This window comes from Talpa occidentalis, unplaced genomic scaffold, assembly GCF_014898055.3.
Source record: "Talpa occidentalis isolate TD23 unplaced genomic scaffold, MPIMG_talOcc4v2.1 talOcc4.13, whole genome shotgun sequence".
In the NCBI taxonomy this organism is placed as follows: Eukaryota; Metazoa; Chordata; class Mammalia; order Eulipotyphla; family Talpidae; genus Talpa; species Talpa occidentalis.
The window spans coordinates 34,398,733-34,413,582 of NW_023601322.1; positions in this window are offsets into that span (position 1 = coordinate 34,398,733).

Sequence of the window (14,850 nt, forward strand, 5' to 3'; positions counted from 1 at the left end):
CTTGAGGGATTCTTCTTTAGGTGAATAAACTAAAGTTCAAACCAGATCAAAAGGATATTTAATACATTCCTTCAGGGAATATGCAAATGTGGAGACAGTGAAATTAGGCAAGAGAAATAGCATTAGGGAGAGATGGAAGACAAGGAAACATAGGTAAACGAGTATCAGGAAAACATAGCACAGCGAAAGCAAGCAAGCAGATGAGCTGAAAGTTGGTGATGCTTAGAAGCAGCACAGATCCAGAATGAAGGTCAAACATTTAATTGAAGAACATAATGAGGGGCGTGTTTTAAAGCTGTATTTCCATATCATGCAGTTTTTACTTATAAAGCATATTTATTCTAGGTTGTTTCAATAACTTCTAAATATTTTAGAGTCTATTCCTATCTCCAAAACCACTCTTCGTACTGCACCATACTTATTAGAGAGAGGGGCTATTCCTATTTTGGGATATTATGTATTTTTCTTTGATCTTTTAGTAATATAATTTACCCGGACTGTCTCAGTTAATTCTGTTCTTAAAGAGAGAAAATACGTTATGTTTAATTATCTCTCCCTGGTCAATGTGTCAATTCATTATCATGTCTCGCTCTCTCGCTCTCCTCCTTTTTCTCTTCTTCTTCCTCTCCTGTCATTGAGGATAGGATACTATTTAAAAAAAAAAAAAAACAAATTGTAAAAATTATATTCCAGCACTGTAACTGAATCCTAATTCTGCTCATAAAATGCTTAAAATGGTTATATTGTAGTATATATTATAATGAAAGAGCCACATAATGAGGACAGTAGTCAAGTAAAAATTGACATTGTAAAGAGGCCACAAATAATACTAGCTAATAAGAAATCTAGACTCATTCAATATTTCAGTAGTTTAGAGAAATATATACTTTCATTCACACTTCACAGTTGGGAACACAAAGTATCAAGAAACTTGAGTAGTAAAGCTACGAAGTTGAAGAGTCAGAACACAAATGAATCTGTCTCATACCACAGAAGGAATTGTTTTCACTATCCTGGTATGTATGAGAGGAAAAAAATCTTATCCTCTACCATATTAGATACTTATACTGATCCTAAAAATTGAACTGACAAAAGACAAATTAATAAGAGAAAAAATGCTAAATATTTCAGCCTTTATAAGGAAATGAAGATCTGAAGAAATGGTAAACCATGAGTGTTTTTTATACTAGACTTGACAAAGAGTAGAAAATTATGGGAAATTGTGATAGGTATAAGTTAAGGGCAGAGGATAGTAAGTTGGGGGAAACGTGGAAAATATCTGATTATTTGGATTCCTGTGTCTTCAGAGATCAGGATTCTCCTCTCCTCTGGGTACACGGAAGGTAATTGCCACATGAGAGTCTTATGACCTGCTTCAGGGAAGATGGAAGTGGTCACAGATTCCTGCTTGCACCTGCCATTTTCCTTCAATTTAAAATATTTGACATTCAAATGTGCCATATTTTGGAATAGCACATCCCAAACCCCATCAGTAATATGGGCCTTTCATTTTCAGTAAACAAAACAGACAGATTATGTGCCCTCCTGATGGCTCTAAACAGGCAAGTTGAGTTACAGCCACTGGCAGACAACACTGGTCTGTATTATAGATAGACATGAATGCAAATCTGGCAATCTTGTATCATAATTTTAATGCAAATTCTAAAATACCTCTATTTGAAAATAAAGATGATAGTTAGAAGCACCTAACGTTTAGCGATATAATGACACATTTTCAGCTAGAGTCCTAAAGACATAAGTACTACAAAAAAGGCAAGAAATATTTATGTTCTAGAATAACCATAACCCCAATAACATAAATTACTACACCCACAATTAGCGAAGACACCATAAAAGTTTATCTCCTTTTTCAAATAAAGGCTTTCCAACAAGCAGAAAATCTTTGATCCAATATACCTCCTGGAGTAATGCTATTTTTTAAACTCATTTTTGGCTTAAAATATCCATACTCACTTTGCAATTTGTTTATATATTTAGAAGTAGGTACTTATACTATATGTCAATTATATGTCAGTAAAGCTGGAAAGTAGACATTTTTTAAATTAGAGTGTGTTTAAATACATAGATCTCAGATGTTCTCTAGTACTCAAAACAATTTGCTTGAAACGATTTTTAAATTTTGAGTTTCTGTATTAAATGAATTAATATGGCTATTTTAGTGTTACCAATAGCATGCCCCATTATAATTACCCTTAAATACTTCAGACATTGAAAATGAGTATGAAGAACTGATTCCATAACATTATGAAGTGATGAAAGTGAAAAGATGAATAATTAAAATCAGAGAGAACCTTTAGAATTAAGATCTGGGAGGCAAGATACAGCTTTGTAGTTTTCTGTGGTGGTGGTGTCAAAGAAAACCAAAGTTGCACAGTATTGAAGTTGATAGAAACAGATTTTAGTCAGTAACTATTGCAAAAAGAGAGAAGAGATCTCATTATAGAACTGGGCTCAGGATCAAATAAAGCAAAGAGAAGTGGGAAAGCAGGGGTTTAGTCAACAAGCAGATTGGGGGGCTGGTAGATGGAAAACTACTAAGAGGAGACATCAAGAGAAGAAGGAATTCTTGTTAAAGTGACCTAAAAGAATTCCTGTTGAAGGAAGACTAGGTTGATAAGATGTCACTTTGTGGTATTAGAGGATGAGAAATTTGATCTTATATTGAAGGTGATCAGATATCAAGAGAGAAGGATTTTTCTCTAAACTGACTTAGCATGATTCTTGTTAAAAGTGGGTATTGCAAGAAGGGACACAGCAGGCCAGAGTTCAGACCCAGTGGAAAGGGTGTCAGAGGAACCTCTAAAATAGATTGGTCAGAGGTGGAGAACACCAAAGTTGAGCAGCTCAAGAAACTTAATACTTGCTAGTAATAAAAGCCAGATCTGTGGATAATGTAGCAAGCCAATGACAAAAACATAGGATAGAAAAAACAGTGAACATCAATTCAGTTGGATGAAAAGACTTTGTGCTTACTGAATAAAATATAAAATTAATAACTTAGTTTGAGAGTACAATCACTGATTAAAAAAAAAAGAATAGGTACCTGATATTTTTCAAAACATCTTATTGGGAGGCAATAAAGAACTTTGGTAAAACTTAGAATTTAGATTCTAATAGATCTGTTTTTTGATCATGTGTACACTACTTAATGAATTCAAATATCACAAACACTGCACCTCAATTAGAATTTTCTACCTGAAATGTACCAAACACAGCACCTGCCACACAGTGTATACTCATAAAAGTCCATTCTGTATTGTTACTGGTGTATTTGGGGTTTTCTGTTTATCAAATCATTTGCAAATAGTGATAGTTTTACTTCTTCCTTTCCAATTTGGATGTTTATATCCTTTTCTTTTCTAATTGATCTTGCTTTGACCTCCAATACTACAATGAATAGTAATTGGTGAGATTGGGTATCTTGTCTTATTCCTGCTTTTAGAATAAACATTTTTTAGTTTTCATCATGGAGTAGGCATTGGCTGAGGTTATTATTGTATAGGGCCTTTATTAAGATGAAATACATTCCCTTTATATCCATTTTGTTAAGCATTTTTATGATAAAATATATTTAATTTTGTAAAATGCTATCTCTGCATTTTTTGAGATTATAATTGTTGCCCTTCCTTTTGTTGAAGTGCTATGTCTCATTGATTCATTTGCATATGTTGAAACATTCTTGCATCCTTAGAATAAATCCTAGTTGATCATAGCATATGATTCTTTAAATATATTGTTGAATTTGCTGACGAATATTTTGTTGAATTTTGTGTCTATATTCATCAGAGATATTGGTCTGTGGTTTTTGTTTTTCGTGATGCCTGGTCTTATTTCAGAATCAGGACACAGTTAGCAACATAATATGTGTTTGGAAATTTTCCTTACTTTTCAATTTTATGGAGGAGAAGGATAGGTATTATTTCTTCTTTGAAAGTTTAGTAGAGATCAGTAGTAAAGCCTCTGTGTCTCCTTTGGTGAAGTAAGTGTTGGGATATGAAGTACAGGGATATTTCTTCTCACCCCAAGCTACAAGATTCCTTCGAGTTAGCTGTTAGTTATCAATACGTTTTTTTTTTTTTTTTTTGGCTATAAATGTGTTCCCATGTATATTTTTCAGCTCATTCTAAGTTATTTGTTTGCCACTTTGTTTTATCTCATATATATATACATTAGATATTATAAAATTAAGTAATATTCAGCTTCTAAATTTTCTAGATTTGAAGAACAAATTAAAATTCTTTAAATTATGTCAGTTTTTTTTTTTTTTTTCATTTTAATTCCTAGGTGACAAGTAGGTTGCTAGGTTACAAGATGAACTTTTATCACTTTATCACCCTAAATTTCATATACTCACCCTTTCTTCCATATTTTCTTCTGTAAGACTCCTAAGAGGTTTACAACCTCATTAGCAAGTATTCACATGAATGTTATTCACAGAATATTTACCAAGATTCTACTATATATGAACAACTGTGATTGATACAGCTTAAGAATCAAAACTAAATAAAAGCATCGTCACGAGGAACACAATCACATTGCATAGCTCTGTAAGGGAGAAAGGCTAAATCCTATCTCCTTTACTTTCAGTAGAATACCTGTCAAGTATAGTTTATCAGTAGATGGAGAAAAATTAACTTCCTCTATACCTCTTCTCCTTGATCTTGTCTTAACAGTTGCCTTGTTTACACCTATCTAGAATCAAAAATAATTGTGAATGAAGAAAAATAAAATATACTCCCAGGGGTCATATAAAAACATTATATCAACAAGCAACTATAAACCAGAGACACACAGGGAGGGGAGGGGTGGAGGGAGTAGGGTCAAAATAAGGGGGGGTGGGAAATGTATGGAGAATATAACCAAAATGAAAATGCATACATTGTGCAAAAATGAAAAATGATGTAAAATATATAAAACAAAATAATAAAAATATTATATGGGAAAAATTGGACTCTTTCACACATTCTAGTCATGCAAATGTAAAGCATCTTAAGTAACATCTGAGGTCTACTACATTTATGCCAAATTTAGGTAGTAGTGAATTTTGCCTTAGAGAGAGAGCAGATGTCTTATTCTCTTCCTAGTGAGAAATTGGATATAGTGTGTCCTCCTGAATTTTAAAGGAAATTTATCATTGAGCCACAGTTTCAAATGTGGTATGGGGGCTCCTGTTTTACTGACAAATCAATTCCTCTTTGCTTTTCTCTGAACTTTTGCCTAGTCCTCAGTTTCTTTGAGGGGCCTGGGAGCATGGAGGGAATACAATATCTTTAAAGGAAGCCTCATTGGGGCTAAACAAAGAAGACTGATGATTTACCCATCAGCCAATGATGACTCCACGAAGTTCCAAGTTGGTGAACATGTGGAGAATCTGGGAGGGTGACATGACTGAGAGCATTCATCCCTTGTTCTATGAATCTCTTCATTTAGTTACTGATTTGTATACTTGTATATCCTTTGTAATAAGCCAGTAATCTAGTAAGTAAACTGACTTCCTGAGTTCTATGAAGTGCTCCAGCGAATCAATTGAAACCAAGGAAGGGATTCTGAGAACCTCTGATTTAAGGCTAGTGGGTAACACAAAGTAGAGATGACAACCTGGAGATAAGATTGTCATCTGATGTGAAGAGCATCCTTGGGACTGAGCCCTTAACTTGGGTAATCTGCTGTTATCTGAGGTAGTGTCCAGATTGTGTTGAACTGTAGGACATTCAGCTTGTGTCAGAGAATTCCTTAATGATGTAGAGAAAACCCCCATACATTGGAACTGGTGATCAGGATCTGAGTAATAAATTGAATGTTTGTTTGTATCTAAATTTTTTGGTTAAGAGACAGAGCTATATCTAAGTTCTTGGATCAATGTACCTAAAAGACCATGCTTTTTATGCATAAGCAAATGTCTACTAAAGGAAAAGAATCATTTATTTATTGCCAAGCCAGTTCATCAATCCCTTGTGAACAGTCATCTTCCACTACCTGTCTCTTAAGTTTTTCCTTTCTTACCAACTGTAACAACTGCCAACTTGTCAAACGATGAAGCTTTTGCTTCACCATAGCAACAAGATCCCTGCCCTGAATGACAGGATTTCCATATTGACAACTGGAAACTGTCCCAAACAACTCTAAAAAGCACCTGCAGTTTAATTTCACATCTTAACATCCAGAAGGAGCCTCTTTTTATTATTTCTCACATGTTAAAGTGAGGTTATTTATATACCTCACAACTGATGGTGTGATGACAGCCAAGCTAAGCAGAGAGTATTTGAAAGATTCAATAAACTTAGCTTCCCTGGAAATGGTATACTAATGTCTTTCCAAAGATTTGAATGATCTGCCGAAAATAGCAAAGAATTTTAAGACATCTTTTCATTTAAATAATAACATAACAGCATCTAGTTACCTGAATAACAAAAAAAGATAAGGATGGAGTAAATTGTCATAAAAGATCTCAAGCTTCCATGTCAAAGTGTAAGTAAATGCTGGAGAACAAGTGAAAAATATATAAGTATTTCAGCTGCAGAATAGGTATCTTTTAACAAAAGAGGGAGAACCATATTTCTTTCTCCCTAATGGCAACTCTTTATCACTAAAAATAGCACACTGAAAACTGATAAAGTGGAGTGTTTTTGAATAAGCCAGAATTATAGTGACCCGAATAGAGCAATGAACATGATTCAAAACCATACATATTGGCAGCCTCTCTCAGGAATGGAGTCATCCCTAGTTGCCTGATTGGTGTATGTACATGTGTGTTTGTGCACATGTTTAAGTGCAAAATTATGTTTGAGAGAAATGATTTCTCTTTCTTTAGCATATAATTTAGGATCATATTTTCTTCCCAATGACATAGATTTCTCTTAAGAGTCTGCCTTCAATTTTTCTAAAAATGGAAATTAACACTACAATAGATTTTCACAAGACTGGAAATTAACATTTTTCATATAACTCTCACGTATACCATGTCTTTTTCTTTTCTTTTCCTTTTTTTTTTTTTTTTTGGTCTTCTATCTTGCTTTGAAAAGGAAAATTAAACAAGCTTTTACCATAAAATGACCTTTACAGATATTTATTTGTAACAGCAAAGGTTTTACAACCATGATTGTGTTTTGTTCTCAGTTTGACAGACCAAAGGTTAAACGAAAAACATTTTTGATTACTTGACATTGACTGAAGACCTCACTGAAAGGGTCAACAACATATGTGGATCTCTCACCTCCTCCCAAAATGAATGTTTGTATCTGTCCTCCTTTACTCTTATTGTTATAGGACAGGGAGAGGGGCAGCCCACACTGTGAAGGCCCATCACGAGATCTACTGGCATCAAGAGGTGGTAATCGGAGGTTCTGCTTCCCTCCAGTCCTCAGTGTTCAGGGACAGAACGGCTGCTTAAAGTGCCAGTATAAACAGAAAAGGGAAGTATATCAAAACTGCAGATCATTTCTAGTTCTTCTTGTTGTGCCAAAGAGAATCAAAATTGAATGATTTTTCCCCATTTTTTTGTGAAACATTGGTGAGTTGTGATTTCTCCTTTAATCATCATAAAATTGAATAAAATTTTCTCATGATAGGAAATATTCAATTTCACCTTACCTTTTTATTCATTAATAGCAGGGGAAACAGTGGTACCATCATGGTTATAATTTGGTCTCTATATGTTCTTCCCTTCCCTGTTATACACCACATTTAAATGTATTTATGCATACCTCTTGGCCACAGTAAAAGAAAACTTTCATTCATTCTCATTTCTTTTTTACTTTTAATGGAAGCAACAATTAATTTAAAAATTGTGTATGATATAGAGCTATAGGATCCTATCTCTTTGGATTCATGTTACCACACCACTAAGTCACACACAGTCCTCCACCATATTCCAATGGGCATTCCTCATGTTTTAAAGAATTAAGTACTGTTTACAGATGTTTTAACATTATTCTACCTGTTATCTGTCCCTGGAAACAAAAATTATTATCCAAAGGATTACCCACTGGAACTCTACATATTTAGCACAGGGATTCTCAACTAGGAGTGATTTTGCCTCCTGAAGGACATTTGGCAATGTCAGGAGACCTTTTTTTGTGAGAAGCGGGGAAAGGGTTGCTACTGTTATCCAGTTGGTAGAGACAGGGATGCTGATAAATATCATCCATGCACAGGATATCCCTGTACTATAAAGATTATACAGCTTCAATTAAGTTGCTGAGATTTAAAAAATCAGCCTAACTGATCTAATATACCTGAAAATAAATTTACACATTCTTGTGTCCTCCATGTTTTTTTTTGTTTGGTTTTTTTTTTTAAGATTTATTTATTTGTACAAGAACCGGGGTACAGGCCAGATGTGTGGGAGGGTGAGAGGATTCACCAGACACAGAGCAAGGAATAGAACGGGCAGACTGACTGATATACACAGCTGAGGGGAGCAGCTGGCGAGACAGGAGAGGTCTGCTGCGCCATGTGGGTTGCTCCCTGGCCGGCGGGGATCCAACCGGCACTGCAGAGGCTGCGGACAGCTTTGCAACGCTGTGCTCAACCGCCTGCGCCACCAGGGAGACCCTGTCCTCCATGTTATCATTATACTCCTAATCCCACAGAGTCCTCCCCATTCCACTTCCCTCCTGCACTCTCCCTTCCCCCTTTTCTTCCCCTTTCCAGTCTCTCCAGTGAATCCCAATTGTCTTCCAGGCAGAAGAGGTATAGAATCATACCTGCAAAACATGGGCTCTTAAGATGCCTAGAATTTTCCAGAGCTACATCTCTAACTACATCTAGCTACATCTCTTATGTGTACCAAAAAAGGGCCATATTTTATTTCTTGCTGAAAAAATTTGTAAAAATAATTGTTAATCATCAAGCTGGATTAAGTGAAATTGAATTACTATGCTGAACAAAAGAATTTATTTTATGAATAGCCCAATAATTCTGCATTTGATGTTGTTATTTGGGGGCTTATGGAAGGTGAAACAGCTCTATCAACCAAAAAAGAAAACAAGAAATATGTCTTTGTAAGGGGCAGGACAGGGCACAAGGCAGGTTTTCTGATCCCATGCAGATCGGGTAAAGGAGGAGTCAGAGTCCTCAGTAGTTTTGCAGGTTTTTTATTGGGGTTCACCAGGCATATGGCAGGCAGGGGTGCTGGCTGGGGGGCTGGGAGGCTGGCAGGCCTCCCAGCCCCCAGCAAATCTTTACTCTATCTGGGCTCTCTGGCGTTCTCTGCTTCTGCGTCGGCTTCTCCTTCAGGTTCTGCTGCTGCTGGCTGGGGCTGCTGGCATCCCCCCGTGACGCCGCCCTTAAAAGCACAGTCTTAACTCAGCTGAATCCCATCTACCTATGCCCACACCCTATTCCAGGTGCCCGCCATCAGGCATGCATTCAGGACAAAGATCCATCATCTATCCTGATGGCGGAAGGGCAGAAAAGCCTGATATTTTCTTTACCCTACAGTCCACCCCCTCAGGGTTTTCTGCCATACAGTCTATACATATATACACAATTTTCTAAGCAAACAAACAATGCAGCCATGGCCCACAAAAGCAAATACATCAAATAACAAAATACAACATAACAAAATACAACAGAACACAAATAAGTCCAGGCAGGGCACCAACCAAGTGCAAAAGACAATTATTGGTACCAGCAGATGAGCCACCAAATCTGCTGCCGAAGGCACTGCTCATGCGAGGGAGGGGAAATCACACACGGCATCTGCTATATCACACCAGGAGCCGTCAGGCTTCCTGGCCTTCTCTGGCTGTAGTCTCGGCTACAAGGCATACACAGCATCCACCCCCAGGATGCACTAGCTCTGGGATTGGCAATTTTATTCTGTTGGGGGTAATCGCCAACCCTCAGGGTTTCTGTCTGCAGTCGCTCCAACACTCGGCCTTCATGGCCACCCATGCGACTCACAGACCCCTGCTCTCAAGCCAACCCACTGCACAAGCACATGGGTTGGGGATCCAAACTTTGCATTTGGCTTGGGCTCCACCCCAAGCCACATTCCCCACCCGTCCCCCAAGGACAGGTTCCTCAGCTCCTCACCCTCACTCAAGAATGAGCAGGGCATCACCCACAGGTGATTTTACGAGACTCACAGTTCTTCAGCATACCCAGGCTGCTTAACAGCCACTCAGGGCTTCTCAACTTATCATCAGTACCAGCTTTTGCTTTCTCAGTTGGCTTTTCTCCTCCACCTGGCCACTGGGCATACACAGGCTGCTTTTGGCCATCTAGGCCCACCGGCCACCCCCAGATTCTCAAAAAATAAACATAACCTGCTAAGGTCCTCCGCCTTCTGGCGGGATTGTCAGTCCAAAATCATCAGTTCATCAGTCTATCAGTCCATTGGCCTCTCCCTGCTTCAGCAATGGCCTGCTGCCTCAGGGGTCATTGGCTGGTCCTTTCCGGTGTCGTTGGCTGGTCCTATCCGGTGTCATTGGCTGGTCCTTTCTGGTGTCGTTGGCTTGTCCTTTCGGGCGTCTCCTTCACGCCAGGTCTCATCCTGTAGCTCGTGGACGTATCCATCTTCTATACCGCCATGGTGCCTCCAGCGTCGTCACAGGCAAAGTCTGTTCTCCTTAGTCCCTCCAGGTCTTCGGAGGGCTCCAATACCCGTCTGCATGGATCTTGCCGACATACGCCAATTGTAAGGGGCAGGACAGGGCACAAGGCAGGTTTTCTGATCCCATGCAGATCGGGTAAAGGAGGAGTCAGAGTCCTCAGTAGTTTTGCAGGTTTTTTATTGGGGTTCACCAGGCATATGGCAGGCAGGGGTGCTGGCTGGGGGCTGGGAGGCTGGCAGGCCTCCCAGCCCCCAGCAAATCTTTACTCTATCTGGGCTCTCTGGCGTTCTCTGCTTCTGCGTCGGCTTCTCCTTCAGGTTCTGCTGCTGCTGGCTGGGGCTGCTGGCATCCCCCCGTGACGCCGCCCTTAAAAGCACAGTCTTAACTCAGCTGAATCCCATCTACCTATGCCCACACCCTATTCCAGGTGCCCGCCATCAGGCATGCATTCAGGACAAGGATCCATCATCTATCCTGATGGCGGAAGGGCAGAAAAGCCTGATATTTTCTTTACCCTACAGTCTTCTGTCTCCCATCCTGTGCTTCTTGAATGAAATTTTAGCATATTCTCTACATTTTATATAGTTTCATCAAGGGTATAAAAGCAGATGTGCCTCATTTTTTTTTTTTTTTGTTAGTGATCTAGTTGACATTCTTTGCAATGTTAGAAACAAAATATCTTAAAGATAATCTAGTCTAGTCTTATAAGTTTACAATACTGAAGTCCAGAGTAATTGATAATTATGATAGACTTAAAGAGTGATAGTGCTTGCTAAGTGCCATTGTGCCAGGTGAGTATTGTAATATCCCTTTAACAGATTAAGAAACTGAGACAAGGAGAGTTTAATTAACTTGCCAAAATTGTGGAGCTGTGCTTTTACTCAGGCCATGGAATGCCAATGTTTATGCTCTGAATCTCATAGTGTATTGCTACTCTATTAAAATTTTGCCCATGGTCACATAGCAATTTAGAAGGAGAACTAGAATAAAAATTCAGATATTTTTTCTCTAGATCTAGTGCTCACAGCACTCTGTAATACTGCTTCCATTTATTGGGATATAATTCTTTGTCAAAATAGAAGGAACAGTTTTCTCAAAAGCAAAAAAAAAAAAAGAAAACAAAAACAAACAAACAAAAAACACACCACATGAAATCAAACTTCTATTACACAGTATTTCTATTTTATGGGCTAACCTTTAATATGGTTGATCATCAAGCAAACTATTTTCTAAAGATAGTCAATAATTATAAAGTACAGTAGTTAAATAGTTGGTGTCTAATTATGTATTTTTCCTACCCTGTGTCTTCAGCATTATTTCATATTCAAAGTTCAAGAAGACAAGAGTATTCCTAAATGCCAAATTTCTAGATTAAATTGCAATATATATATATATTTCCTTTATAAATATGAGATAGTTTAGTATTATGCAGACAATATATCCAGAGTATTGAAAGGAAATATTTCCATTTGTATCTATTGAATAATATAATGCAAGAGCTCTTTGATTTGTAAAATTTCAATATTGACTAAAACTTTGGAATCATTTCCTATGCATTTTGTTAATGTTCTTTCCTTAGATCATCCAACCCTTCAGCAGTCTGTGAAAAAAACCTATTTCTAAGATGAAAGAATACATAAAATCTCAAAATGTCTTCTTTTGGAAAATACATATGAATAAAACACCATTAAGAATCTTGCAGTGATGAGAGTTATATACCATGGTCTAGCCCACCTTTATCAACTTGGCTAATTTTTTAATACATAATACATAGTCACGTGGCTAATACATATGCTTCTGGTAACACAATTTGGGAAATACTAGTGTAATACAAACCATGAATAGGAGAGGTAAATCACAGAATAAGCGAGGTAGGTTGTGTTCAAACAGCAATGCTGGAAACAGATTTAGTTCATCTTCTCAGTAACTAAAGCCTCACTGCACAGCATCTGACGGGCGACCCCCATGTCAACATTCTGAGGGACATACATTTTACTAGACAGGATGCTGCACATCTCATTACAACTCCTTAGGGCAGCATAATCTGACTGAATCCTTTCACAATACTACTTAATTCACACCCTTGTCCTCTTACCCTTTCCTAATGCCAAATGTGATATCTTTTATCTGTGAAATTACCCTAGATCTATCAGATTTCACACTTTCATAGTGATTTACCATTTTGATATTTGACTGAATTTTTCAAATTATTTCACTTCAGTTATATTCTCTGTGAATTCTTTTTCCTTCAAATCTCACATACAATTCCCCTGCACATTTATAAAAGATTTTGGAACAGGATTAAAGAAATATATTGTTGTTTATCACTTCAGTGCAAAGTTAAGTACAAAACAAATACTTAAGGTACACTGTCCAAGCAAACAAATTAGGTATGCTTAGAAAATAGACTAGCTATGACATTTTAATAAGGAAAACTTCAGGCATTTTTCTTTTTAATAATGTCACAGATATTCTTAATTCCTTTCTCAAAAAGAATCTTAAAGCAGGAAGGTAGAAAATTGTAACCATTAAAGACATTTTATTAGAAGGATCCATGGTGACTTGGAATGGTAAATACATTTCCTTAATCATCTTAAAACTACCAAAAGTGCATAAAAAGGAATACAGGAGATTGATTTACATTCATTCTTTCTTGTTTGCTAACTAAAATAACATAAAATTCTTTTCACTAGTTCCTCTTTCTTTCTGATACTGTGGAGTCCTAAATTAATATATATTATTCCTTTCTAATTATCCTGAGTTTGGTTAGGATTTGAATTTATTTTAGTTGAAATATTTTTATTCAACCTCATCTTTGTATTTTAATTCTTACTTTTTACTTAAGTGACAGAAGTAACCAAGATTATTGAGTAGTTGGATCATTTTTGGAAAAAAGAAAAAAAAAAAACAAAATTTTTTTCTGGGCTTAGTTGCCCAGAATCTTTCATAAGCTTTGAATAATACCTACCTATTATAAACATTTCTAGGAGGTAAGTTACATAAAAATCATGATCTTTTCTTTATCCCTCAGAGATGCATTTAACATGGTTTAATATAAGAACTAGGACCAAAAATTGTATTTGAATCTCCACTGACTTGGGCAAATTATTTAACATCTCTCAGCCTCACGGGGTCTACAGTCTTGAGAATATTAAAATTAGATTTCTACTCCCAGGTTGGATAGTCCCTTTAGTAGTGGGATTCTGAAAGAATGGGAAAGAAAAGTTTATATATTTTAATAAACACTTGCATAATCACATGTCAGGCTAAGTTCTAGGCACTTCATACAAGCCACCACAGTAATACTTATAAAAATCCTGAGCTATGTACTACCATCATCTCACTGTGTAGATGAGGAAATTTGGGTACAGACAGGTTAACAGTGGGGACTGGAATCTAATTTAGACAGCTTGACTGCAGAGTACCTTGTGCCTTACCATAGCCAGAGAAATCTGAATAACACTGATTTAAATAGTGAACTATGTTTCTAAACAAAAAAGAATTAGCAAAGCTAGTAAGAGATTAATATGTACTGGTGAATCTCCAAGAAATGTGTATGCTAATCAGGCTTCCCAGACAGTTTGAAGGCAGATTAAAAAAAAAAAAATGCAATTTTTTTTCAAGAATTCTCTCTTAGGAATTGTGCTCCATGGAAAAGTCTCTGGGGAAAAACAAATGACAACCAAAAAAGAGAATATAGACTTGGTTCAAATAAAAGGGCTTCATTAACAGGTTAGAAAAGAAAATAAGTGTCAGTGACATTTTCAAAGACTCTCAATGCCAGTTTTAGGCAAATTATACTGAAAAAAATAAAGTTTTAAGGTAAAGAAATCAGATTTTTAAAAAAAAATGGTTAAAATACCAATAGGCAAAGCATTTTCTCAGCCTTGATGAATGTAACTTTAAATATCTGTCTACTTGAACTTACTTAAGATTCCAGGGCACATTTTACAATTCTGAGCACTGTTAATCCACTCTGAATAATTGTTTTCCTCCCACTTAACTCCCTTTAGAATGTCAACTGAAAGAGATATTTCCACTTTCTGTTGTAAACCATTATAGTTATTGTTCCTATTAGGCAATTGATCCATTAACTTTCAAAAGTGATGCCTTTCAATACTGGATAAAATATTTGCTTTTATATAATTTCATTAAGAGATCTCTGGAGTATTCTGAATGATATAATCTACATAAATACTGATTTAGTAATTGCAAGTGCTACTAAGGCTTAGCTGGGAAAATAATACACAACACACCATTATAATTACAA